We start from the raw sequence: 14190 nt of genomic DNA on the forward strand, positions 1-14190 counted from the left end.
GTCTTGATTCTTCAATGTCTTGCTGGGTTTTCTGGGTCCCTCTCTCTCTGGGACTGTTGTCTTGATTCTTCAATGTCTTGCTGGGTTTCTCTGGGTCCCTCTCTCTCTCTGGGACTGCTGTCTTGATTCTTCAATGTCTTGCTGGGTTTCTCTGGGTCCCTTTCTCTCTGGGACTGCTGTCTTGATTCTTCAATGTCTTGCTGGGTTTCTCTAGGTCTCTCTCTCTCTGGGACTGCTGTCTTGATTCTTCAATGTCTTGCTGGGTTTCTCTGGGTCCCTCTCTCTCTCTGGGACTGCTGTCTTGATTCTTCAATGTCTTGCTGGGTTTCTCTGGGTCACTCTCTCTCTCTGGGACTGCTGTCTTGATTCTTCAATGTCTTGCTGGGTTTCTCTGGGTCCCTGTCTCTCTGGGACTGCTGTCTTGATTCTTCAATGTCTTGCTGGGTTTCTCTGGGTCCCTCTCTCTCTCTGGGACTGCTCTCTTGATTCTTCAATGTCTTGCTGGGTTTCTCTGGGTCCCTCTCTCTCTCTGGGACTGCTGTCTTGATTCTTCAATGTCTTGCTGGGTTTCTCTGGGTCCCTCTCTCTCTGGGACTGCTGTCTTGATTCTTCAATGTCTTGCTGGGTTTCTCTGGGTCACTCTCTCTCTCTGGGACTGCTGTCTTGATTCGTCAATGTCTTGCTGGGTTTCTCTGGGTCCCTCTCTCTCTCTGGGACTGCTGTCTTGATTCGTCAATGTCTTGCTGGGTTTCTCTGGGTCCCTCTCTCTCTCTGGGACTGCTGTCTTGATTCGTCAATGTCTTGCTGGGTTTCTCTGGGTCACTCTCTCTCTCTGGGACTGCTGTCTTGATTCTTCAATGTCTTGCTGGGTTTCTCTGGGTCACTCTCTCTCTGGAACTGCTGTCTTGATTCTTCAATGTCTTGCTGGGTTTCTCTGGGTCCCTCTCTCTCTCTGGGACTGCTGTCTTGATTCGTCAATGTCTTGCTGGGTTTCTCTGGGTCCCTCTCTCTCTCTGGGACTGCTGTCTTGATTCATCAATGTCTTGCTGGGTTTCTCTGGGTCCCTCTCTCTCTGGGACTGCTGTCTTTATTCTTCAATGTCTTGCTGGGTTTCTTTGGGTCCCTCTCTCTCTGGGACTGCTGTCTTGATTCTTCAATGTCTTGCTGGGTTTCTCTGTGTCCCTCTCTCTCTGGGACTGCTGTCTTGATTCTTCAATGTCTTGCTGGGTTTCTCTGGGTCCTCTCTCTCTCTGGGACTGCTGTCTTGATTCTTCAATGTCTTGCTGGGTTTCTCTTGGTCCCTCTCTCTCTCTGGGACGGCTGTCTTGATTCTTCAATGTCTTGCTGGGTTTCTCTGGGTCCCTCTCTCTCTGGGACTGCTGTCTTGATTCTTCAATGTCTTGCTGGGTTTCTCTGGGTCCCTCTCTCTCTCTGGGACTGCTGTCTTGATTCTTCAATGTCTTGCTGGGTTTCTCTGGGTCCCTCTCTCTCTGGGACTGCTGTCTTGATTCTTCAATGTCTTGCTGGGTTTCTCTGGGTCCCTCTCTCTCTCTGGGACTGCTGTCTTGATTCTTCAATGTCTTGCTGGGTTTCTCTGGGTCCCTCTCTCTCTGGGACTGCTGTCTTGATTCTTCAATGTCTTGCTGGATTTCTCTGGGTCCCTCTCTCTCTCTGGGACTGCTGTCTTGATTCTTCAGTGTCTTCCTGGGTTTCTCTGGGTCTCTCTCTCTCTGGGACTGCTGTCTTGATTCTTCAATGTCTTGCTGGGTTTCTCTGGGTCCCTCTCACTCTGGGACTGCTGTCTTGATTCTTCAATGTCTTGCTGGGTTTCTCTGGGTCACTCTCTCTCTCTGGGACTGCTGTCTTGATTCTTCAATGTCTTGCTGGGTTTCTCTGGGTCCCTCTCTCTCTCTGGGACTGCTGTCTTGATTCTTCAATGTCTTGCTGGGTTTCTCTGGGTCCCTCTCTCTCTGGGACTGCTGTCTTGATTCTTCAATGTCTTGCTGGGTTTCTCTGGGTCCCTCTCTCTCTGGGACTGCTGTCTTGATTCTTCAATGTCTTGCTGGGTTTCTCTGGGTCCCTCTCTCTCTGGGACTGCTGTCTTGATTCTTCAATGTCTTGCTGGGTTTCTCTGGGTCCCTCTCTCTCTGGGACTGCTGTCTTGATTCTTCAATGTCTTGCTGGGTTTCTCTGGGTCCCTCTCTCTCTCTCTGGGACTGCTGTCTTGATTCTTCAATGTCTTGCTGGGTTTCTCTGGGTCCCTCTCTCTCTGGGACTGCTGTCTTGATTCGTCAATGTCTTGCTGGGTTTCTCTGGGTCCCTCGCTCTCTCTCTGGGACTGCTGTCTTGATTCTTCAATGTCTTGCTGGGTTTCTCTGGGTCCCTCTCTCTCTCTGGGACTGCTGTCTTGATTCTTCAATGTCTTGCTGGGTTTCTCTGGGTCCCTCTCTCTCTCTCTGGGACTGCTGTCTTGATTCTTCAATGTCTTGCTGGGTTTATCTGGGCCCCTCTCTCTCTCTCTGGGACTGCTGTCTTGATTCTTTAATGTCTTGCTGGGTTTCTCTGGGTCCCTCTCTCTCTGGGACTGCTGTCTTGATTCTTCAATGTCTTGCTGGGTTTCTCTGGGTCCCTCTCTCTCTGGGACTGCTGTCTTGATTCTTCAATGTCTTGCTGGGTTTCTCAGGGTCCCTCTCTCTCTCTGGGACTGCTGTCTTGATTCTTCAATGTCTTGCTGGGTTTCTCTGGGTCCCTCTCTCTCTCTGGGACTGCTGTCTTGATTCTTCAATGTCTTGCTGGGTTTCTCTGGGTCCCTCTCTCTCTCTGGGACTGCTGTCTTGATTCTTCAATGTCTTGCTGGGTTTCTCTGGGTCCCTCTCTCTCTCTGGGACTGCTGTCTTGATTCTTCAATGTCTTGCTGGGTTTCTCTGGGTCCCTCTCTCTCTGGGACTGCTGTCTTGATTCTTCAATGTCTTGCTGGGTTTCTCTGGGTCCCTCTCTCTCTGGGACTGCTGTCTTGATTCTTCAATGTCTTGCTTGGTTTCTCTGGGTCACTCTCTCTCTGGGACTGCTGTCTTGGTTCTTCAATGTCTTGCTGGGTTTCTCTGGGTCCCTCTCTCTCTGGGACTGCTGTCTTGATTCTTCAATGTCTTGCTGGGTTTATCTGGGTCCCTCTCTCTCTGGGACTGCTGTCTTGATTCTTCAATGTCTTGCTGGGTTTCTCTGGGTCCCTCTCTCTCTGGGACTGCTGTCTTGATTCTTCAATGTATTGCTGGGTTTCTCTTGGTCCCTCTCTCTCTCTCTGGGACTGCTGTCTTGATTCTTCAATGTCTTGCTGGGTTTCTCTGGGTCCCTCTCTCTCTCTCTGGGACTGCTGTCTTGATTCTTCAATGTCTTGCTGGGTTTCTCTGGGTCCCTCCCTCTCTGGGACTGTTGTCTTGATTCTTCAATGTCTTGCTGGGTTTCTCTGGGTCCCTCTTTCTCTGGGACTGCTGTCTTGATTCTTCAATGTCTTGCTGGGTTTCTCTGGGTCCCTCTCTCTCTCTGGGACTGCTGTCTTGATTCTTCAATGTCTTGCTGGGTTTCTCTGGGTCCCTCTCTCTCTCTGGGAATGCTGTCTTGATTCTTCAATGTCTTGCTGGGTTTCTCTGGGTCCCTCTCTCACTCTGGGACTGCTGTCTTGATTCTTCAATGTCTTGCTGGGTTTCTCTGGGTCCCTCTCTCTCTCTGGGACTGCTGTCTTGATTCTTCTATGTCTTGCTGGGTTTCTCTGGGTCCCTCTCTCTCTCTGGGACTGCTGTCTTGATTCTTCAATGTCTTGCTGGGTTTCTCTGGGTCCCTCTCTCTCTCTGGGACTGCTGTCTTGATTCTTCAATGTCTTGCTGGGTTTCTCTGGGTCCCTCTCTCTCTCTGGGACTGCTGTCTTGATTCTTCAATGTCTTGCTGGGTTTCTCTGGGTCACTCTCTCTCTCTGGGACTGCTGTCTTGATTCTTCAATGTCTTGCTGGGTTTCTCTGGGTCCCTCTCTCTCTGGGACTGCTGTCTTGATTCTTCAATGTCTTGCTGGGTTTCTCTGGGTCACTCTCTCTCTCTGGGTCTGCTGTCTTGATTCTTCAATGTCTTGCTGGGTTTCTCTGGGCCCCTCTCTCTCTGGGACTGCTGTCTTGATTCTTCAATGTCTTGCTGGGTTTCTCTGGGTCCCTCTCTCTCTGGGACTGCTGTCTTGGTTCTTCAATGTCTTGCTGGGTTTCTCTGGGTCCCTCTCTCTCTGGGACTGCTGTCTTGATTCTTCAATGTCTTGATGGGTTTCTCTGGGTCCCTCTCTGTTAGACGGCGACCTCAGGGGAGCCCGGAAAGGGGGTCCTGACTACCCTGAGACCCACCCTCAAAGTATCGTAGCCGGGTACTGGCGGGAGACTCCCCAGGGGGAGGAATCTCGCAGCTAGGATCGTACTTCTGGCGCCACACGACACAGAGTAATCACACCGGTTATTCTCAGAAACAATCTTTATCAAGTAGGCTATCACGGCAAATATGTACACGGTGTGCACGGATGCAAGAGTCTCGGAAAGGTAGGGGGGTAGCGGGACAGTCTTTGGCAAAAGTTCAAGCAGGGACGTATCCGGCGCACAGCTCACAATCCTCGAGCCGGGGGATACGGGGTCGTAGTCGGGGTCCGGCGGGGCCGTGAGAATCTGGGGGAGCCGCGAGTCTCTCAGCAGGCTTAGGCGCAAGTTCAGAGATGTTACGATCTTTCAGGAGCCGCGAGTCACTCAGCAGGCTTAGGCGTAAGTTCAGAGATGTTACGATCTTTCGGGAGCCGCGAGTCACTCAGCAGGCTTAGGCGCAAGTTCAGAGATGTTACGATCTTTCAGGAGCCGCGAGTCACTCAGCAGGCTTAGGCGCAAGTTCAGAGATGTTACGATCTTTCAGGAGCCGCGAGTCACTCAGCAGGCTTAGGCGCAAGTTCAGAGATGTTACGATCTTTCAGGAGCCGCGAGTCACTCAGCAGGCTTACGTTGTTCCAGCGTCCCTCCTGCTGACCGGCCCGGAGCACCCCTTGTTATAGGTCGACCCCTCTTTGATGTCCGGGGTCGGTGGAGGCAGGGGTCTTGTCACCTGGGGGTCGCTTGTCGGGGTTTCCTGCTATTGTCTTTTGATCTCGTTCAGGGCCGGGCCGGGAGGAGTCCCAGACACCCAGCAGGCGTGGAGCCAGCTCTCAGGGAGGCCGGAGGGCCGATCGAAACCCATCGTCCCAGGGGAGTCCAGAGGTGCGATAGAAACTGCTCCTCCCTCTCTCATCCCCCGGGAAGTGTGATGTCCTCCAGCCGGAGTGGCGCCTCTAGGCCAGGGTCGCGCTGGGGCCGGGCGGCCATCTTGACGCATGAAGTGGGCATGCGGGCCCGGGGTGGCCGAAAGGAGGGAGGCCATGGACGGGGATGTCCGGGCCGGGTGCGGGTGTTCTGGTAGGAGGGGCCGGCTGGGCCGGGTGGTTGGGGCTGCAGGTACCAGGTTTCGGTGGTGCGGGTGCACGGAGGGCCGTTCTGCGAGGCCGGGTCCAACACGCGTCCCCCCCAGCTGAAAGCCGGAGAGAACTGCCCATCATCTTGGGGGGTTCTCTTCGCTGAGGCGGAAGAACCGGGAGAGGCCGTCGGCGTTGGCGTGGTCCGTACCAGGGCGGTGTTCTACGGTGAAATCCATCCCCTGGAGGGAGATTGACCACCGCAGTAGCTTGGGGTTTTCTCCTCGCATCTGCATGAGCCACCGCAAGGGCCGATGGTCAGTTTGGACTCTGAAATGCGTGCCGAACAGGTAGGGTCGTAGCTTCTTGAGTGCCCAGACCACGGCAAAGGCTTCGCGCTCTATGGTGCTCCACCTCTGCTCTCGGGGCAGCAGCCGCCGACTGAGGAAGGCGACGGGCTGGTCTAGACCTTGGTCATTCACTTGGGACAGGACGGCCCCAATGCCATGTTCGGAGGCATCGGTCTGGACTAGGAACTCCTTGGCATAGTCGGGAGCCTGGAGGACGGGAGCAGTGCACATGGCCTTTTTTAGAGCATCGAAAGCCTCTTGGCAGGCAGCCGTCCACTGCACCTTCTTTGGCTGTTTTTTAGATGTGAGTTCGGTGAGAGGGCCGACCAGGCTGCCATATCCCCGAATGAAGCGTCGGTAGTATCCTGTGAGTCCCAGGAAGGCTCGGACCTCCGTCTGGGTGATGGGTGGTTCCCAGGCCAGGATGGCGTCGATCTTTGGTTGTAGAGGGGCTACCTGGCCGCTCCCGACCCGGTGCCCCAGGTAGACTACGGAGCCTTGCCCGATCTGGCACTTGCTAGCTTTTACTGTGAGGCCTGCCTGGCGCAGGGCGGTTAGCACCCTCCGGAGGTGCTGGAGATGCTCACTCCACTCCGAACTGAAGACGGCGATATCGTCTAGATATGCCGCGCTGAACTGTTCCAACCCGGCCAGGACCCTATTCACCAGTCGCTGGAAAGTTGCCGGGGCATTTTTCATCCCGAAGGGCATCACGCGGAAGCGGTAGTGCCCGTCGGGGGTGGAGAAAGCGGACCGCTCCTTGGCTCCTTCGGTGAGCGCAATCTGCCAGTATCCGCAGGTGAGGTCGAATGTGCTGAGGAACCGAGCTGCCCCTAGTCGGTCAATGAGTTCGTCGGCTCGTGGAATGGGGTGGGCATCGGCTCGGGTAACGTCATTGAGCCCCCGGTAATCCACGCAGAATCGGAGCTCGGGGGCGACACCGGGGGCCGCTGCCTTCGGGACCAGGACCACGGGGCTGGCCCAGGGACTGTCAGAGGGCTCAATCACCCCCAGGGTCAGCATCTTCGAGACCTCATCTTGAATGCAGGCCCGGACCCGGTCAGGAACCCGGTAGGCTCGGTGTCTCACCGGCGGGCTGTCCCCGGTGTCCACGTCATGAACACACCAGTTGGTGACCCGGGGGGTCAGAGAGAAGAGATCGGCAAATTGTCTTAGGAGCTGGTGGCAGTCCGCTTGTTGTTGGGCCGTGAGGGCTGGGGAAAGGTTCACTCCCTCCACGGAGCCATCCTGCTCCTTGACACACAGGAGGTCCGGGAGGGGATCCGACTCATCTTCGGCCCCGTCATCGGTGGCCAGCAGGAGGCTCAGTTCTGTCCGCACGAAGTGAGGCTTGAGTCGGTTCACATGCAGGACCCGGAGGGGGTCCCGGGGCGACTGGACGTCCACCAAGTACGTAACTGGACTCTTTCGCTCCACCACCTTGTACGGCCCAGTCCATCGGTCCTGGAGGGCGCCAGGCTTCACGGGGGCCATGACCCACACCTGCTGGCCCGGCTGGAACTCAACCAGAGTGGCATTCTGGTCGTACCAGCGTTTCATCTCTTCTTGACTCGCCTCCAGGTTGGCCTCGGCCAGTTCTCGGAACTTCCTGGTCTGGTTCCGGAGGGCCAAGACGTATGGGAACACATCTCGGGGGGTGGTCTGGGGTGCCGCCTCCCACTCTTCCTTTACCAAACTGAGGGGACCTCGGACGGGGTGCCCATAGAGTAACTCAAACGGGCTGAATCCTAGGGACTTCTGGGGGACCTCTCTATACGCGAACAATAGGCAAGGGAGCAGGACGTCCCACTTCCGCCGGAGGGGTTCGTCTAGGCCAGCGATCATCCCTTTCAAGGTCCTATTAAATCTTTCTACTAGGCCGTTTCCTTGGGGATGGTACGGGGTGGTGAACTTATAGGACACTCCACATTGTTGCCACAGGGACGTCATATACTTTGAGATAAAATTAGTGCCGCGATCGCTCACGACCTCGCGGGGAAACCCCACCCTGGAAAAGATCCCCATCAGGGCCCGGCCCACCACAGGGGCCGTAATGGTGCGCAGGGGGATAGCCTCTGGGTAGCGGGTGGCGTGGTCCACTAGGACCAAGAGAAAACGGTGGCCTTGGGAGGTGGGGGGGTCCAGTGGTCCCACGATGTCGATCCCGACTCGTTCGAAGGGGGTACTGACGACCGGGAAGGGTTGGAGGGGAGCCTTGAGTTTCCCTCCACTCTTTCCACTAGCCTGGCACGTGGGGCAGGACTTGCAATGGGCCTCTACCGCTGCTCTCATCTTAGGCCAGTAAAAATGGGTCACAAGACGGTTGTACGTCTTGTCCTGTCCCAGGTGACCGGCGAGGGGGACGTCGTGGGCTAAACCCAGGAGGAAACCTCGGAAGCGGAGGGGTACCACCAGTACCCGTCCCGATCCCAGCTCCACCGACTTCTGCTCACTGTACAGGATGTTATTCTCCCAATAGATTTGGTGCGTCCCGGTCTGGTCACCTGCGGCTTGGCCCTCGGCTAGGCGCCGCAGCCCGACCAGGGACGGACAAGTGGCTTGCTCCCTGCAAAACTCCTCCCGAGTGGGTCCGCCCTCGTGGCGCCATTGGGCCAACTCGGTTAGATCGCCTAACTCAGGGACTGGGTCCGGGTCGGATGGTGTGGGTTCATCGCTAGCGACGGACCCTTCTGATGGGGGGACGGAAGGACCCTCGGCGGGGACTGTTCTGATCTCTTCGATCGGGATGCTCTCGACCTCCCTCTGGGGAGTGAGTCGGGCGGACATAGATCGGGTGGTGGCGCACACCCACTCGGGGAGTCCCATCATTCCCAGGTGGGCCTTACGCTCTACGTGCTTCCATGGGGAACTCTCTAGGTCGTTCCCTAAAAGGCAGTCGACCGGCTGGGAGGTTCTTACGGCCACCTTGAGTTTGCCTATCACCCCTCCCCACTCAAATGGCACCAGGGCTACCTGGCACATGCTCTCTCTATTGTCTGCGGATATCACAGGGCAAAAGACGTTGGGGAGGATCTGCTCTTCGGGGACTAGGTGCCTGAGGACACCGGTGATACTGGCCCCGGTGTCTCGCAGGGCCTCTACTTGGTGGCCATTGATTTTGACAAGCTGCCCATACTTCTGGGTGTTGGAGGGGAGGAGGCTACCAGGGACCATCTCCCTATCTCCCAGGGATACTAGGGCCATTGCTGCGGGTTCCCACTCTGCGGATTCCTCTACCCCCTCCCCCAGGGCTACGCTGGCTATCTGTCTCATCGGGGGGACTGGGGGGGCCATGGGGCACTCTGGGTCATTGGCGTAGTGCCCGGGTTTCTGGCAGCGAAAACATGTGACGGTCACCCGGTGTCCCCGTTTCCCAGGGGGCCCGGTTACTGGTGGAGGGGGCGCCGGGAAAGGTGGAGGTGGTGTCTTCGGGGGGCTAGGCTGGGACTCTCTCGGCCCTCCCTGGTTCCCTCCTCCTCTCTGGCGGGGTGGTCCCTGACTGGTTCGGGGGTACTCTCCTACCATGCCCCGGGAGACCCGGGTGTTGGTCCAGCGGTCGGCCTCCACAGCCAGCTTCCGGGGATCTGTGAGCTTACTGTCCAGCAGATGTTGACGTAGCTCTACGAAGCAGTTCGCAGCTAGATGTTCCCACAACATGAGATCAGTGAGTTCGGCCAGGGTGGTGACCTTGCTGCCCTTGGTCCACCCATCGAAGGCCCGACTGAAAAAGTTTACATATTCCACCCATGTGGTGCCCGGGATCTTCCTGCAGTCCCGGAACCGCTGACGGTACATTTCTGGGGTGAGGCCGTATCTTGTGAGTAGAGCCTCTTTCATGTGGCTGTAGGAGGTCTGCAGGGAGAGGGGTAGGTCGAGCAGGGTGTCCCTTCCTTCGCTCAGAAACCGCCCCCACAACCCCGCCCCCCAGTCCTTCTCCGGGATCCGATGGGAGGTCATGGCGACCTCATAGGCCCGAAACCATTGCTGAATGTCATCGTTTTTATAATATTCCTTGACCACATCCTTCGGGATGTGGACCTTTTGTTCCGCTGGGGAGACCGTCTCTCGGTTACTTGGGGGCCTCCCTTCCTCGTTTCGGGCCTTGAGCTCGAGTTCCTTTAAGCTGCGTTCGTGCTCCAGCTGGAGCTTCCTTCCTTCGTGCTCCCGTTGGAGCTTTTTCTCCTCCAGTTCGCCTTGTACACGCATTTGTTCTACCGCTAGTTTTTTTTCCGCTAACTTCAACTCGCCCTCGATTTTGAGTTTGGCTAGCTCTAGTTCATGATTGCGGCTTCTCTCTCTGTCCGCGAGTTCTTCTGGGGAGAAGCCCCCGTCTGGTACGCCTCCTCGCACCTGATTGCTGCTGCTTTCACTTTGGGGAGGTTCGGTTTCGTCGGGGCGCTCCCCCGTGCCTTCCGGGCGGGAGGCCCCGGTCTCCACCCAAGTTTTCAGTGCTTTCTGCAAATCTTCCTTCGTGTTGAGACCAGTGGTAGCGATTTTAAGTTCTTTGCAAAACTGCTTCAGCTCCTTGTGTGTATATTCTCCTAGATGCTCCACCTGGAACACCCTGTTGGCGTTGGTTTCTGCGGGGCTCATGGCGCTTCCTTCTGCCATCCTTGTCGGTGGTGCGTCCGTTGTTCACGGTACGATCTCTAGGTGATGGGCCCGAATCCCGTCGCTTGCCACCAATGTTAGACGGCGACCTCAGGGGAGCCCGGAAAGGGGGTCCTGACTACCCTGAGACCCACCCTCAAAGTATCGTAGCCGGGTACTGGCGGGAGACTCCCCAGGGGGAGGAATCTCGCAGCTAGGATCGTACTTCTGGCGCCACACGACACAGAGTAATCACACCGGTTATTCTCAGAAACAATCTTTATCAAGTAGGCTATCACGGCAAATATGTACACGGTGTGCACGGATGCAAGAGTCTCGGAAAGGTAGGGGGGTAGCGGGACAGTCTTTGGCAAAAGTTCAAGCAGGGACGTATCCGGCGCACAGCTCACAATCCTCGAGCCGGGGGATACGGGGTCGTAGTCGGGGTCCGGCGGGGCCGTGAGAATCTGGGGGAGCCGCGAGTCTCTCAGCAGGCTTAGGCGCAAGTTCAGAGATGTTACGATCTTTCAGGAGCCGCGAGTCACTCAGCAGGCTTAGGCGTAAGTTCAGAGATGTTACGATCTTTCGGGAGCCGCGAGTCACTCAGCAGGCTTAGGCGCAAGTTCAGAGATGTTACGATCTTTCAGGAGCCGCGAGTCACTCAGCAGGCTTAGGCGCAAGTTCAGAGATGTTACGATCTTTCAGGAGCCGCGAGTCACTCAGCAGGCTTAGGCGCAAGTTCAGAGATGTTACGATCTTTCAGGAGCCGCGAGTCACTCAGCAGGCTTACGTTGTTCCAGCGTCCCTCCTGCTGACCGGCCCGGAGCACCCCTTGTTATAGGTCGACCCCTCTTTGATGTCCGGGGTCGGTGGAGGCAGGGGTCTTGTCACCTGGGGGTCGCTTGTCGGGGTTTCCTGCTATTGTCTTTTGATCTCGTTCAGGGCCGGGCCGGGAGGAGTCCCAGACACCCAGCAGGCGTGGAGCCAGCTCTCAGGGAGGCCGGAGGGCCGATCGAAACCCATCGTCCCAGGGGAGTCCAGAGGTGCGATAGAAACTGCTCCTCCCTCTCTCATCCCCCGGGAAGTGTGATGTCCTCCAGCCGGAGTGGCGCCTCTAGGCCAGGGTCGCGCTGGGGCCGGGCGGCCATCTTGACGCATGAAGTGGGCATGCGGGCCCGGGGTGGCCGAAAGGAGGGAGGCCATGGACGGGGATGTCCGGGCCGGGTGCGGGTGTTCTGGTAGGAGGGGCCGGCTGGGCCGGGTGGTTGGGGCTGCAGGTACCAGGTTTCGGTGGTGCGGGTGCACGGAGGGCCGTTCTGCGAGGCCGGGTCCAACACTCTCTCTCTGGGACTGCTGTCTTGATTCTTCAATGTCTTGCTGGGTTTCTCTGGGTCCCTCTCTCTCTGGGACTGATGTCTTGATTCTTCAATGTCTTGCTGGGTTTCTCTTGGTCCCTCTCTCTCTCTCTGGGACTGCTGTCTTGATTCTTCAATGTCTTGCTGGGTTTCTCTGGGTCCCTCTCTCTCTGAGACTGCTGTCTTGATTCTTCAATGTCTTGCTGGGTTTCTCTGGGTCCCTCTCTCTCGCTCTGGGACTGCTGTCTTGATTCTTCAATGTCTTGCTGGGTTTCTCTGGGTCCCTCTCTCTGGGACTGCTGTCTTGATTCTTCAATGTCTTGCTGGGTTTCTCTGGGTCCCTCTCTCTCTCTGGGACTGCTGTCTTGATTCTTCAATGTCTTGCTGGGTTTCTCTGGGTCCCTCTCTCTCTGGGACTGCTGTCTTGATTCTTCAATGTCTTACTGGGTTTCTCTGGGTCCCTCTCTCTCTCTGGGACTGCTGTCTTGATTCTTCAATGTCTTGCTGGGTTTCTCTGGGTCCCTTTCTCTCTGGGACTGCTGTCTTGATTCTTCAATGTCTTGCTGGGTTTCTCTGGGTCCCTCTCTCTCTGGGACTGCTGTCTTGATTCGTCAATGTCTTGCTGGGTTTCTCTGGGTCCCTCGCTCTCTCTCTGGGACTGCTGTCTTGATTCTTCAATGTCTTGCTGGGTTTCTCTGGGTCCCTCTCTCTCTCTGGGACTGCTGTCTTGATTCTTCAATGTCTTGCTGGGTTTCTCTGGGTCCCTCTCTCTCTCTCTGGGACTGCTGTCTTGATTCTTCAATGTCTTGCTGGGTTTATCTGGGCCCCTCTCTCTCTCTCTGGGACTGCTGTCTTGATTCTTTAATGTCTTGCTGGGTTTCTCTGGGTCCCTCTCTCTCTGGGACTGCTGTCTTGATTCTTCAATGTCTTGCTGGGTTTCTCTGGGTCCCTCTCTCTCTGGGACTGCTGTCTTGATTCTTCAATGTCTTGCTGGGTTTCTCAGGGTCCCTCTCTCTCTCTGGGACTGCTGTCTTGATTCTTCAATGTCTTGCTGGGTTTCTCTGGGTCCCTCTCTCTCTCTGGGACTGCTGTCTTGATTCTTCAATGTCTTGCTGGGTTTCTCTGGGTCCCTCTCTCTCTCTGGGACTGCTGTCTTGATTCTTCAATGTCTTGCTGGGTTTCTCTGGGTCCCTCTCTCTCTCTGGGACTGCTGTCTTGATTCTTCAATGTCTTGCTGGGTTTCTCTGGGTCCCTCTCTCTCTGGGACTGCTGTCTTGATTCTTCAATGTCTTGCTGGGTTTCTCTGGGTCCCTCTCTCTCTGGGACTGCTGTCTTGATTCTTCAATGTCTTGCTTGGTTTCTCTGGGTCACTCTCTCTCTGGGACTGCTGTCTTGGTTCTTCAATGTCTTGCTGGGTTTCTCTGGGTCCCTCTCTCTCTGGGACTGCTGTCTTGATTCTTCAATGTCTTGCTGGGTTTATCTGGGTCCCTCTCTCTCTGGGACTGCTGTCTTGATTCTTCAATGTCTTGCTGGGTTTCTCTGGGTCCCTCTCTCTCTGGGACTGCTGTCTTGATTCTTCAATGTATTGCTGGGTTTCTCTTGGTCCCTCTCTCTCTCTCTGGGACTGCTGTCTTGATTCTTCAATGTCTTGCTGGGTTTCTCTGGGTCCCTCTCTCTCTCTCTGGGACTGCTGTCTTGATTCTTCAATGTCTTGCTGGGTTTCTCTGGGTCCCTCCCTCTCTGGGACTGTTGTCTTGATTCTTCAATGTCTTGCTGGGTTTCTCTGGGTCCCTCTTTCTCTGGGACTGCTGTCTTGATTCTTCAATGTCTTGCTGGGTTTCTCTGGGTCCCTCTCTCTCTCTGGGACTGCTGTCTTGATTCTTCAATGTCTTGCTGGGTTTCTCTGGGTCCCTCTCTCTCTCTGGGAATGCTGTCTTGATTCTCCAATGTCTTGCTGGGTTTCTCTGGGTCCCTCTCTCACTCTGGGACTGCTGTCTTGATTCTTCAATGTCTTGCTGGGTTTCTCTGGGTCCCTCTCTCTCTCTGGGACTGCTGTCTTGATTCTTCTATGTCTTGCTGGGTTTCTCTGGGTCCCTCTCTCTCTCTGGGACTGCTGTCTTGATTCTTCAATGTCTTGCTGGGTTTCTCTGGGTCCCTCTCTCTCTCTGGGACTGCTGCCTTGATTCTTCAATGTCTTGCTGGGTTTCTCTGGGTCCCTCTCTCTCTCTGGGACTGCTGTCTTGATTCTTCAATGTCTTGCTGGGTTTCTCTGGGTCACTCTCTCTCTCTGGGACTGCTGTCTTGATTCTTCAATGTCTTGCTGGGTTTCTCTGGGTCCCTCTCTCTCTGGGACTGCTGTCTTGATTCTTCAATGTCTTGCTGGGTTTCTCTGGGTCACTCTCTCTCTCTGGGTCTGCTGTCTTGATTCTTCAATGTC

The sequence above is a fragment of the Triturus cristatus genome, chromosome 11, assembly GCF_964204655.1.
Source record: "Triturus cristatus chromosome 11, aTriCri1.1, whole genome shotgun sequence".
Lineage (NCBI taxonomy): Eukaryota > Metazoa > Chordata > Amphibia > Caudata > Salamandridae > Triturus > Triturus cristatus.